General features: G+C 55.2%; 1 protein-coding gene across 4 annotated transcripts in view; it reads left to right on the top strand.

The window, feature by feature from the left end:
* The first annotated feature begins 682 nt into the window (after positions 1 to 682).
* The window catches only part of LOC142472303 (macrophage mannose receptor 1-like), a 244,922-nt gene continuing 231,230 nt past the window's right edge, over positions 683 to 14,374 (top strand). For 2 of the 4 annotated variants that reach the window (XM_075579317.1, XM_075579314.1), the window contains exon 1: positions 3,232 to 3,302. The gene's annotated coding sequence lies outside the window, so the exon portion shown is untranslated. Of the gene's footprint in view, positions 753 to 913; positions 1,444 to 3,231; positions 3,303 to 14,374 lie in introns of those variants that run through there. The other 2 variants (XM_075579316.1, XM_075579315.1) reach the window with 2 other exon arrangements.

Here is a 14,374-nt window from a genome sequence, read left to right as displayed (position 1 = left end):
GGGTCATGTGACGTCACGCCATGGCAACGCGCCGCCGAAGACCCGGCTGGCAGCAGGTAAGTGAGTTACAGAGGCCTCACGCCTCCCGCAGCATTTAATTTAAATGCCGTGGGGAAGAGCACGGGGCCTCTGTAACCGCCAGCGCCTCCCCCCAACCCCCAGCAAAATCTCCCGCCCCCCTTGGGGCACGCCCCCAAGTTTGCGCACCGCTGATTTAACCTATACCATCAGTTTAGATTTGCCATTAACTCTCTGGCAGCAAAACTGTTAAGTGCAAACAATAAGGCAACTTTTATAACACATTCAAGTAAAGGTGATTAGCGTTGCTTAGTAATATGGCCTTAAAGGAGCAATCCCAGGTGTGTGTGTGTGTGTATGTGTGTGTGTATGTGTATATATATATATATATATATATATATATATAATTAAAAAAATATATATATATTTTTTCAATTAAATTGATATATTTTATATTTCTATTGGTTGTTTGCGCTCCTTCCCCCTTCTTTTTATACACACACACACACACACACACACACACACACACACACACACACACACACACACACACACACACACACACACACACACACACACACACACACACAGAAGACGGATCACCGTTGAAACGCGTAGGGTTGTCGGGAGGACCAGTTTCATTGAAGCACCAGGAACCGGAAGTGACATAGAACGCCGATCAGTTCGGCAAGTGACTGTCGCGGACATCGGAGGTTGCGGAACATCATGAACTGGTCTGTGCCCATGTTTTAAATTTGTTGTGTGAAATCATATTCCTGCTATCTTAATATATAAAATCGAATGGTTAGTGAGGTTAGTGCTATCTGCGGTGAATCTGATTGGTCCTCAGCCTCTGGCCAATCAGATTGCTGTGTGTGACGTCACCCAACTGCCACTCTCTTCCCCCTCGGCTCGCGCCACACACACACACACACACACCTCTCTCTCCGGCGCTCATCTCTCCCTCCCCTCATCTCTCCCCTCCCGGATCTCTCCCCCCCCTTCCTCCCTCGCGGCGACAGTATAGGTCCGCCGCTCATCTCTCCCCTCCCGGCGCTCATCTCTCCCCTCCCGGATCTCTCCCCCCCCCGTCCTCCCTCGCGGCGCCAGTAGAGGTCCGGCGCTCATCTCTCCCTCCCGGATCTCTCCCCCCCCTTCCTCCCTCGCGGCGCCAGTAGAGGTCCGCCGCTCATCTCTCCCTCCCGGCGCTCATCTCTCCCCTTCCTCCGCTCACGTCTCCCTCCCTCCGCTCACGTCTCCCTCCGCTCACCTCTCCCGGCGCTCCGCTCATCTCCATCCCCGGCGGGGGAACAGGCAGCGGACCCCCTTCCTCCCTCGCGGCGCCTAAGATGGTGGCGCGCCCGGAAGGACCCCCTTCTTCCCTTGCGGCGCCGAGTGAGAAGATGGCGGCGGCCGGAAGTAGAGGTAGGTGTCGCGTGTGTGTCGCTCTAGGTGACGTGTGTGTGTGTGTGTGTCACTGTGTGTGTGTGTGACACTGTGTGTGTGTGACACTCTGTGTGTGTGTGTGTGTCGCACCCCCTGCCATTCACGCCCCCCCTGCCTTTCACGCCCCCCCCTGCCTTTCACGCCCCCCTGCCTTTCACGCCCCCCCTGCCTTTCACGCCCCCCCTGCCTTTCACGCCCCCCCTGCCTTTCACGCCCCCCCTGCCTTTCACGCCCCCCCTGCCTTTCACGCCCCCCCCCTGCCTTTCACGCCCCCCCTGCCTTTCACGCCCCCCCCCTGCCTTTCACGCCCCCCCTGCCTTTCACGCCCCCCCCTGCCTTTCACGCCCCCCCCTGCCTTTCACGCCCCCCCTGCCTTTCACGCCCCCCCTGCCTTTCACGCCCCCCCTGCCTTTCACGCCCCCCCTGCCTTTCACGCCCCCCCCCTGCCTTTCACGCCCCCCCTGCCTTTCACCCCCCCCCCTGCCTTTCACGACCCCCCTGCCTTTCACACCCCCCCCCTGCCTTTCACGCCCCCCCCCCTTGCCTTTCACGCCCCCCCCTCACGGCCTCCGGTCAACGCCGGGTATATCAGCTAGTTTTACATAAAACAGAATTTTGAAAAATCAGTTCTTTTAAAAGTGTGATGACTTCATGGTGGTGAGGACGCTTAAAGATACCATTACATGCCTGTAACAGGCACTGAAATGTAAGTGCATATCTCACCATTTATAGCTAAAAGCACTGTGTGGTGAACTTGCTTCACTATTGTGCTCTTTTTCTTCTTTTCTTCCTATGAAACGAGGTGCGCTGATTATTTTGGACATCTATTGCTGCTGGGAATTGGGAACAATTTCGACTCTTCACGCGGCACCATATCTACCCTTTTTTCAAGTTTGGACTTTATTTAGTTAGAGCGCTTCCTATTTTGTTACACACCCACACCCACACCCACACCCACACCCACACCACATCACAGTGCCTGTTGATAGGTATTGGAACTGGGTATAGATATAGATGAGAGAGAAGTATAGTAGCTGATAATATACACACTATTACTCAACCTAAACAAACAAACAAACAACATATACTGTATGACAACAAGGAAAGAGGATAGAAATGGGAAACACTAGGAAAAAACACAAGGAATAAGGCAGAAAGATGCAAAAAAAAACCTGAAAAAGTAAATAAAAAACACTGCAACACCCAAGCAGCTATCCACAGGAAACAACCACCTTCCACGATTCTTCTATAAAACAAAAAGGGACAGCGCGGGCTCCATAGTGTGAAATAGTACAGGTTTATTTATTATTTCACACTATGGAGCCCGCACTGTCCCCTTTTGTTATATATATATATATATATATATATATATATATATATATATATATATATGTATGTATATATGTATATATGTATATATACATAGCAAAATGTCTTAGACAGGTCTGCAACCCCGCCTTTCGCCACTATCACACAGCACTTCCACTGCAGCAAGGGATTCTGGGAAATGACATGCAAATGGACACACACTGTCACCTTTTGCTTCAAAACCAATTTTAACTTAGTTCCCTATAGGCTTAAGCTTGCTGCAGGGTCACAGCGGTTAATTCCAGCTCTGGGGACCCCCTACTTCCGGAGATACTTGCCTCTGAAGTAGGTGCCGGTAGCTGCTCTGGCTCAGCTGGCTGTAATTTCAGGTTTGCAGCTCCCATGTCACATGGGCCAATAGGAAGCCCCGATGATGTCCCAGCTTCCTATTGGTCGGCAGGGCCTGAGCTCTCTGAGCAGCAGACATCTTGTGCCTGTGCTTGCTGAGGAGAGCAGCTCCTGACTCGCTGGTAAGTATTTCCGGGAGTGAGGGGTCCCCGAAACCCCCTGCTTCAACCCTGTATATTAAAACATTACATTCGCCAAACAACCCGCCCCCTGGGATTACCTCTTTAAGTAACTGTCCATGAACCCCAGCCCCTCACTGACATCCTGTAACTTGCAGGGGGGCGATACTGCACCGCCCGGAGCAGCCGCGCAGGCCGCTATCCGCCGCGAATCCACGGGGACTTTGGCTGAAAACGTCCTGATCGGCAGCTTAGGACAGAGGCTCCCCCCCCCCCCACTCTGCGACCTTGTAATGAATTCATCTTATTGCCTACAGGCATTCCTCGTTTTACAACGCTTCGCTTTACAACGAATGGCTTATCCAACGCTATGCAATGCATACCTATATTCATTTTACAACGCCAAAACGGCTTATCCAACGCTCTTACGACGTTTGGTAACGGTGTGTATTTGTGTATATATATATACACATACACATAAACAGCGTTGCAAAGCGTCGTAAGAGCGTATATATATATAATATATTCTACTATATAATATATTATTTATTATGTTATATATAATACAGTATATACACTATACTTTATGTGTGTGCTGCATATCTTATTGCCTGCATAAAATATTTGGTGTATTTTAGTGTTAAAAATGTCTTCAGGAACGGAACCTTTCATTTCCTGTGGGAAAATGGGTTTCGCTTTACAACGTTTCGCTATCCAACGCCATTTTAAGTAACACATTGTGTCGGATAACCGAGGACTGCCTGTACTCAAAGTATTGCAAACAAAACTGCGCCTGATCCCAGGCAGCATAGTGTCCTGATACTCGCTGACGTTCCGCGCGCTTAATAAGGCCTCAAACTGCAGCTCGCTGGGTGGAGCATCCAAAGTCACGACCCACAATGCTTTGCTGCTGTGGATGCAATGCCTTGTAGGAAGCTGACTGACACACACAGAGACACACAGACATACACACTGACACACGCACACACGCACACACGCACACACGCACACACGCACACACGCACACACTGACACACGCACACAAAAGGAATTCACAGTTACAATAAATATAGAAGTGCAAATAGCTAAAACACGCGTCTTTGCGTTTTGGCACTGAAATGGTGTTTTGAGTTTTAATTAAACACATCACCATGACAAATACAATTTCTGTGACAAAGCAGTGACACAAGACAAAGAAGTTTCACTTTTTTGGGGGGTGAACCCCTAGGGGATACCTCTCGAATCTCCTATTGGCAATCACTAGCTTAGGACAATATAAAATAAGGTCCCTAATATTTGAGAACCAACCAGAGATATCATGTGACTGCTGTGGGAGACGAGAAACTAGTTGCTGATCTGCCTGGGATGCATACTGTATATGTATACTATTCATATCACTGGTGAGGCTGATTTACATAACTGGTTATTCCACATTGTTTGGTGAAAGTTGCATTGGAAAGATCAACACTTCTATTTGTTCTGAAACATTATTAGGAGACAGGGACAGGCCCATATGTGCAAATGAATAGCAGATGTATTTATGATGCAGTAAACAAGCAAGGACTTTGCAGAATTTAAATGAAGCATATTTTCAGGACGCGGTTGGCGTGATGGTATTTTGGGGTACAGATTACTTTCACACCCAGAGTACCACTACTTTTTTTTTTTTTTAAATCTTGGATACCACTTTTGTATTTCCAACATTACATTTCTGCTTTTATTTAAAAAAAACAAAACAAAAAAAAACATTTGTTTCTGGTAATAAAAAGTGGATTTTAGTGCACCTGCCACAGGGCTCCTCACAGCTGCTACTGAACCATGATATTATGTGTATGTTTTCTGAATTTATAAAGTTTACCAAATTCATGTTAAAAAAAAAAAAAACCCTTGTGAATTGAAATGAGAAATTCAGTTATCTCAAAAAAGGAATTATCATCTCCCGCTCACACCTACAATCCTTCTCCCACTCCCACCTACAATCCTTCTCCCACTCCCACCTACAATCCTTCTCCCGCTTCCACCTACAATCCTCCTCCCACTCCCACCTACAATCCTCCTCCCGCTCCCACCTACAATCCTCCTCCCGCTCCCACCTACAAACCTCCTCCCGCTCCCACCTACAAACCTCCCGCTCCCACCTACAATCCTCCTCCCACTCCCACTTACAATCCTCCTCCCACTCCCAACTACAATCCTCCTCCCACTCCCACCTACAAACCTCCTCCCGCTCCCACCTACAAACCTCCTCCCGCTCCCACCTACAATCCTCCTCCCGCTCCCACCTACAATCCTCCTCCCGCTCCCACCTACAATCCTCCTCCCGCTCCCACCTACAATCCTCCTCCCGCTCCCACCTACAATCCTCCCACTCCCACCTACAATCCTCCTCCCACTCCGACCTACAATCCTCCTCCCGCTCCCACCTACAATCCTCCTCCTACTCCCACCTACAAACCTCCTCCCGCTCACACCTACAATCCTCCTATCGCTCACACCTACAATCCTCCTCCCGCTCCCACCTACAATCCTTCTCCCGCTCACACCTACAATCCTCCTCCCGCTCACACCTACAATCCTCCTCCCACTCCCACCTACAATCCTCCTCCCGCTCCCACCTACAATCCTCCTCCCACTCACACCTACAATCCTCCTCCCGCTCCCACCTACAATCCTCCTCCCGCTCACACCTACAATCCTCCTCCCACTCCCACCTACAATCCTCCTCCCGCTCCCACCTACAAACCTCCTCCCGCTCCCACCTTCAATCCTCCTCCCACTCCCACCTACAATCCTTCTCCCGCTCCCACCTACAACCCTTCTCCCGCTCCCACCTACAATCCTCCTCCCGCTCCCACCTACAAACCTGCTCCCACCTACAAACCTCCTCCCGCTCCCAACTACAATCCTTCTCCCGCTCCCACCTAGAATCCTCCTCCCGCTCCCACCTACAATCCTCCTCCCGCTCCCAACTACAAACCTCCTCCCGCTCCCAACTACAATCCTCCTCCCGCTCACACCTACAATCCTCCTCCCGCTCACACCTACAATCCTCCTCCCGCTCCCACCTACAATCCTTCTCCCGCTCCCACCTACAATCCTCCTCCCGCTCACACCTACAATCCTCCTCCCGCTCCCACCTACAATCCTCCTCCTGCTCCCACCTACAATCCTTCTCCCACTCCCACTTACAATCCTCCTCCTGCTCCCACCTACAATCCTCCTCCCACCTACAATCCTCCTCCCGCTCCCACCTACAATCCTCCTCCCACCTACAATCCTTCTCCCACTCCCAACTAAAATCCTCCTCCCGCTCCCACCTACAATCCTCCTCCCACTCCCACCTACAATCCTCCCGTGCTGCCCCCTTACCTCCTCCCACTCTCACCTACAATCCTCCCATGCTGCCCCCTTACCTCCTCTCACTCCCACCTACAATCCTTCTCCCACTCCCACTTACAATCTTTCTCCCGCTCCCACCTATAATCCTCCTCCCGCTCCCACCTACAATCCTTCTCCCACTCCCACCTACAATCCTTCTCCCGCTCCCACCTACAATCCTCCTCCCACTCCCACCTACAATCCTTCTCCTGCTCCCACCTACAATCCTCCTCCCGCTCCCACCTACAATCCTCCTCCCGCTCCCACCTACAATCCTCCTCCCACTCTCACCTACAATCCTCCTCCCGTGCTGCCCCCTTACCTCCTCCCACCTAAAATCCTCCCGTGCTGCCCCCTTACCTCCTCCCACTCCCACCTACAATCCTTCTCCCGCTCCCACCTACAATCCTCCTCCCACTCCCACCTACAATCCTTCTCCTGCTCCCACCTACAAACCTCCTCCCGCTCCCACCTACAATCCTCCTCCCGCTCCCACCTACAATCCTCCTCCCACTCTCACCTACAATCCTCCTCCCGTGCTGCCCCCTTACCTCCTCCCACCTAAAATCCTCCCGTGCTGCCCCCTTACCTCCTCCCACTCCCACCTACAATCCTCCCGTGCTGCCCCCTTACCTCCTCCCACTCCCACCTACAATCCTCCTCCCGCTCCCACCTACAAACCTCCTCCCGCTCCCACCTACAATCCTTCTCCCGCTCCCACCTACAAACCTCCCGCTCCCACCTACAATCCTCCTCCCGCTCCCACCTACAATCCTCCTCCCACTCTCACCTACAATCCTCCTCCCGCTCCCACCTACAATCCTCCTCCCGCTCCCACCTACAATCCTCCTCCCACTCTCACCTACAATCCTCCTCCCGTGCTGCCCCCTTACCTCCTCCCACCTAAAATCCTCCCGTGCTGCCCCCTTACCTCCTCCCACTCCCACCTACAATCCTCCCGTGCTGCCCCCTTACCTCCTCCCACTCCAACCTACAATCCTCCTCCCGCTCCCACCTACAAACCTTCTCCCGCTCCCACCTACAAACCTCCTCCCGCTCCCACCTACAATCCTCCCGCTCCCACCTACAATCCTCCTCCCACTCGCACCTACAATCCTCCTCCCACTCCCACCTACAAACCTCCTCCCGCTCCCACCTACAATCCTCCTCCCGCTCCCACCTACAATCCTCCTCCCACTCCCACCTACAAACCTGCTCCCACCTACAATCCTCCTCCAGCTCCCAACTACAATCCTTCTCCCGCTCCCACCTACAATCCTCCTCCCGCTCCCAACTACAAACCTCCTCCCGCTCCCAACTACAATCCTCCTCCCGCTCACACCTACAATCCTCCTCCCGCTCCCAACTACAATCCTCCTCCCGCTCCCACCTACAATCCTCCTCCCACTCCCACCTACAATCCTTCTCCCACTCCCACCTACAATCCTCCTCCCGCTCCCGCCTACAATCCTCCTCCCACTCCCACTTACAATCCTCCTCCCACTCCCAACTACAATCCTCCTCCCACTCCCACCTACAAACCTCCTCCCGCTCCCACCTACAAACCTCCTCCCGCTCCCACCTACAATCCTCCTCCCGCTCCCACCTACAATCCTCCTCCCGCTCCCACCTACAATCCTCCTCCCGCTCCCACCTACAATCCTCCTCCCGCTCCCACCTACAATCCTCCCACTCCCACCTACAATCCTCCTCCCACTCTGACCTACAATCCTCCTCCCGCTCCCACCTACAATCCTCCTCCTACTCCCACCTACAAACCTCCTCCCGCTCACACCTACAATCCTCCTCCCGCTCACACCTACAATCCTCCTCCCGCTCCCACCTACAATCCTTCTCCCGCTAACACCTACAATCCTCCTCCCGCTCACACCTACAATCCTCCTCCCACTCCCACCTACAATCCTCCTCCCGCTCCCACCTACAATCCTCCTCCCGCTCCCACCTACAATCCTTCTCCCACTCCCACCTACAATCCTCCTCCCGCTCCCACCTACAATCCTCCTCCCACTCCCACCTACAATCCTCCCGTGCTGCCCCCTTACCTCCTCTCACTCCCACCCACAATCCTTCTCCCACTCCCACTTACAATCCTTCTCCCACTCCCACCTACAATCCTTCTCCCGCTCCCACCTACAATCCTCCTCCCGCTCCCACCTACAATCCTCCCGCTCCCACCTACAATTCTCCTCCCGCTCTCACCTACAATCCTCCTCCCACTCCCACCTACAATCCTCCTCCCGCTCCCACCTACAATCCTCCTCCCACTCCCACCTACAATCCTCCTCCCGCTCCCACCTACAAACCTCCTCCCGCTCCCACCTACAATCCTCCTCCCGCTCCCACCTACAATCCTCCTCCCGCTCCCACCTACAATCCTCCTCCCGCTCCCACCTACAATCCTCCTCCCGCTCCCACCTACAATCCTCCCACTCCCACCTACAATCCTCCTCCCACTCTGACCTACAATCCTCCTCCCGCTCCCACCTACAATCCTCCTCCTACTCCCACCTACAAACCTCCTCCCGCTCCCACCTACAATCCTCCCGCTCCCACCTACAATCCTCCTCCCACTCGCACCTACAATCCTCCTCCCACTCCCACCTACAAACCTCCTCCCGCTCCCACCTACAATCCTCCTCCCGCTCCCACCTACAATCCTCCTCCCACTCCCACCTACAAACCTGCTCCCACCTACAATCCTCCTCCAGCTCCCAACTACAATCCTTCTCCCGCTCCCACCTACAATCCTCCTCCCGCTCCCAACTACAAACCTCCTCCCGCTCCCAACTACAATCCTCCTCCCGCTCACACCTACAATCCTCCTCCCGCTCCCAACTACAATCCTCCTCCCGCTCCCACCTACAATCCTCCTCCCACTCCCACCTACAATCCTTCTCCCACTCCCACCTACAATCCTCCTCCCGCTCCCGCCTACAATCCTCCTCCCACTCCCACTTACAATCCTCCTCCCACTCCCAACTACAATCCTCCTCCCACTCCCACCTACAAACCTCCTCCCGCTCCCACCTACAAACCTCCTCCCGCTCCCACCTACAATCCTCCTCCCGCTCCCACCTACAATCCTCCTCCCGCTCCCACCTACAATCCTCCTCCCGCTCCCACCTACAATCCTCCTCCCGCTCCCACCTACAATCCTCCCACTCCCACCTACAATCCTCCTCCCACTCTGACCTACAATCCTCCTCCCGCTCCCACCTACAATCCTCCTCCTACTCCCACCTACAAACCTCCTCCCGCTCACACCTACAATCCTCCTCCCGCTCACACCTACAATCCTCCTCCCGCTCCCACCTACAATCCTTCTCCCGCTAACACCTACAATCCTCCTCCCGCTCACACCTACAATCCTCCTCCCACTCCCACCTACAATCCTCCTCCCGCTCCCACCTACAATCCTCCTCCCGCTCCCACCTACAATCCTTCTCCCACTCCCACCTACAATCCTCCTCCCGCTCCCACCTACAATCCTCCTCCCACTCCCACCTACAATCCTCCCGTGCTGCCCCCTTACCTCCTCTCACTCCCACCCACAATCCTTCTCCCACTCCCACTTACAATCCTTCTCCCACTCCCACCTACAATCCTTCTCCCGCTCCCACCTACAATCCTCCTCCCGCTCCCACCTACAATCCTCCCGCTCCCACCTACAATTCTCCTCCCGCTCTCACCTACAATCCTCCTCCCACTCCCACCTACAATCCTCCTCCCGCTCCCACCTACAATCCTCCTCCCACTCCCACCTACAATCCTCCTCCCGCTCCCACCTACAATCCTCCTCCCGCTCCCACCTATAATCCTCCTCCCACCTACAATCCTCCTCCCGCTCCCACCTACAATCCTCCTCCCACTCCCACCTACAATCCTCCTCCCGCTCCCACCTACAATCCTACTCCCACTCCCACCTATAATCCTACTCCCACTCCCACCTACAATCCTCCTCCCGCTCCCACCTACAATCCTCCTCCCACTCCCACCTACAATCCTTCTCCCACTCCCACCTACAATCCTTCTCCCACTCCCACCTACAATCCTCCTCCCGCTCCCACCTACAATCCTCCTCCCACTCCCACCTACAATCCTCCTCCCGCTCCCACCTACAATCCTCCTCCCACTCCCACCTACAATCCTCCTCCCACTCCCACCTACAATCCTCCGCCCGCTCCCACCTACAATCCTCCTCCCGCTCCCACCTACAATCCTCCTCCCGCTCCGACCTACAATCCTCCTCCCGCTCCGACCTACAATCCTTCTCCCGCTCCCACCTACAATCCTCCTCCCGCTCCCACCTACAATCCTTCTCCCACTCCCACCTACAATCCTCCTCCCGCTCCCACCTACAATCCTCCTCCCACTCCCACCTACAATCCTCCCGTGCTGCCCCCTTACCTCCTCTCACTCCCATCCACAATCCTTCTCCCACTCCCACTTACAATCCTTCTCCCACTCCCTCTTACAATCCTTCTCCCACTCCCACCTACAATCCTTCTCCCGCTCCCACCTACAATCCTCCCGCTCCCACCTACAATCCTCCCGCTCCCACCTACAATTCTCCTCCCGCTCTCACCTACAATCCTCCTCCCACTCCCACCTACAATCCTTCTCCCACTCCCACCTACAATCCTCCTCCTGCTCCCACCTACAATCCTCCCACTCCCACCTACAATCCTCCTCCCGCTCCCACCTACAATCCTCCTCCCACTCCCACCTATAATCCTCCTCCCACTCCCACCTACAATCCTCCTCCCGCTCCCACCTACAATCCTCCTTCCACTCCCACCTACAATCCTCCTCCCGCTCCCACCTACAATCCTACTCCCACTCCCACCTATAATCCTACTCCCACTCCCACCTATAATCCTCCTCCCGCTCCCACCTACAATCCTCCTCCCACTCCCACCTACAATCCTCCTCCCACTCCCACCTACAATCCTCCTCCCGCTCCCACCTACAATCCTCCTCCCGCTCCCACCTACAATCCTCCTCCCGCTCCGACCTACAATCCTCCTCCCGCTCCCACCTACAATCCTTCTCCCACTCCCACCTACAATCCTCCTCCCGCTCCCACCTATAATCCTCCTCCCGCTCCCACCTACAATCCTCCTCCCGTGCTGCCCCCTTACCTCCTCCCGCTCCCACCTACAATCCTCCTCCCGTGATGCCCCCTTACCTCCTCCCGCTCCCACCTACAATCCTTCTCCCGCTCCCACCTACAATCCTCCCGCTCCCACCTACAATCCTTCTCCCGCTCCCACCTACAATCCTTCTCCCACTCCCACCTACAATCCTCCTCCCGCTCCCACCTATAATCCTCCTCCCGCTCCCACCTACAATCCTCCTCCCGTGCTGCCCCCTTACCTCCTCCCGCTCCCACCTACAATCCTCCTCCCGTGCTGCCCCCTTACCTCCTCCCACTCCCACCTACAATCCTCCTCCCACTCCCACCTACAATCCTCCTCCCGCTCAAACCTACAATCCTCCTCCCGCTCCGACCTACAATCCTCCTCCCGCTCCGACCTACAATCCTTTTCCCGCTCCCACCTACAATCCTCCTCCCGCTCCCACCTACAATCCTCCTCCCGTTCCCACCTACAATCCTTCTCCCACTCCCACCTACAATCCTCCTCCCGCTCCCACCTACAATCCTCCTCCCACTCCCACCTACAATCCTCCCGTGCTGCCCCATTACCTCCTCTCACTCCCACCCACAATCCTTCTCCCACTCCCACTTACAATCCTTCTCCCACTCCCACCTACAATCCTTCTCCCGCTCCCACCTACAATCCTCCTCCCGCTCCCACCTACAATCCTCCCGCTCCCACCTACAATTCTCCTCCCGCTCTCACCTACAATCCTCCCACTCCCACCTACAATCCTTCTCCCACTCCCACCTATAATCCTCCTCCCGCTCCCACCTACAATCCTCCTCCCACTCCCACCTACAATCCTCCTCCCACTCCCACCTACAATCCTCCTCCCACTCCCACCTATAATCCTCCTCCCACTCCCACCTACAATCCTCCTCCCGCTCCCACCTACAATCCTCCTCCCGCTCCCACCTACAATCCTCCTCCCACTCCCACCTACAATCCTCCTCCCGCTCCCACCTACAATCCTACTCCCACTCCCACCTATAATCCTACTCCCACTCCCACCTATAATCCTCCTCCCGCTCCCACCTACAATCCTCCTCCCACTCCCACCTACAATCCTTCTCCCACTCCCACCTACAATCCTCCTCCCGCTCCCACCTATAATCCTCCTCCCGCTCCCACCTACAATCCTCCTCCCGTGCTGCCCCCTTACCTCCTCCCGCTCCCACCTACAATACTCCTCCCGTGCTGCCCCCTTACCTCCTCCCACTCCCACCTACAATCCTCCTCCCGTGCTGCCCCCTTACCTCCTCCCACTCCCACCTACAATCCTCCCGTGCTGCCCCCTTACCTCCTCCCACTCCCACCTACAATCCTCCTCCCGTGCTGCCCCCTTACCTCCTCCCACTCCCACCTACAATCCTCCCGTGCTGCCCCCTTACCTCCTCCCACTCCCACCTACAATCCTCCCGTGCTGCCCCCTTACCTCCTCCCACTCCCACCTACAATCCTCCCGTGCTGCCCCCTTACCTCCTCCCACTCCCACCTACAATCCTCCCGTGCTGCCCCCTTACCTCCTCCCACTCCCACCTACAATCCTCCCGTGCTGCCCCCTTACCTCCTCCCACTCCCACCTACAATCCTCCCGTGCTGCCCCCTTACCTCCTCCCACTCCCACCTACAATCCTCCCGTGCTGCCCCCTTACCTCCTCCCACTCCCACCTACAATCCTTCTCCCACTCCCACCTACAATCCTCCTCCCACTCCCACCTACAATCCTCCTCCCGCTCCCACCTATAATCCTCCTCCCGCTCCCACCTACAATCCTCCTCCCGTGCTGCCCCCTTACCTCCTCCCGCTCCCACCTACAATCCTACTCCCACTCCCACCTATAATCCTCCTCCCGCTCCCACCTACAATCCTCCTCCCGCTCCCACCTACAATCCTCCTCCCGTGCTGCCCCCTTATCTCCTCCCACTCCCACCTACAATCCTCCCGTGCTGCCCCCTTACCTCCTCCCACTCCCACCTACAATCCTCCCGTGCTGCCCCCTTACCTCCTCCCACTTCCACCTACAATCCTCCCGTGCTGCCCCCTTACCTCCTCTCACTCCCACCTACAATCCTTCTCCCACTCCCACCTACAATCCTTCTCCCACTCCCAACTACAATCCTCCTCCCGCTCCCACCTACAATCCTCCCGTGCTGCCCCCTTACCTTCTCTCAGTCCCACCTACAATCCTCCTCCCACTCCCACCTACAATCCTTCTCCCGCTCCCACCTACAATCCTTCTCCCACTCCCAACTACAATCCTTCTCCCACTCCCACCTACAATCCTCCTCCCACTCCCAACTACAATCCTTCTCCCACTCCCACCTACAATCCTTCTCCCACTCCCACCTACAATCCTTCTCCCACTCCCACCTACAATCCTTCTCCCACTCCCACCTACAATCCTTCTCCCACTCCCACCTACAATACTCCTCCCGCTCCCACCTACAATCCTCCTCCCGCTCCCACCTACAATCCTACTCCCACTCCCACCTACAATCCTCCTCCCACTCC

The sequence above is a fragment of the Ascaphus truei genome, chromosome 21, assembly GCF_040206685.1.
Source record: "Ascaphus truei isolate aAscTru1 chromosome 21, aAscTru1.hap1, whole genome shotgun sequence".
NCBI lineage: Eukaryota > Metazoa > Chordata > Amphibia > Anura > Ascaphidae > Ascaphus > Ascaphus truei.
This window is presented reverse-complemented; position numbering and strand designations above follow the sequence as displayed.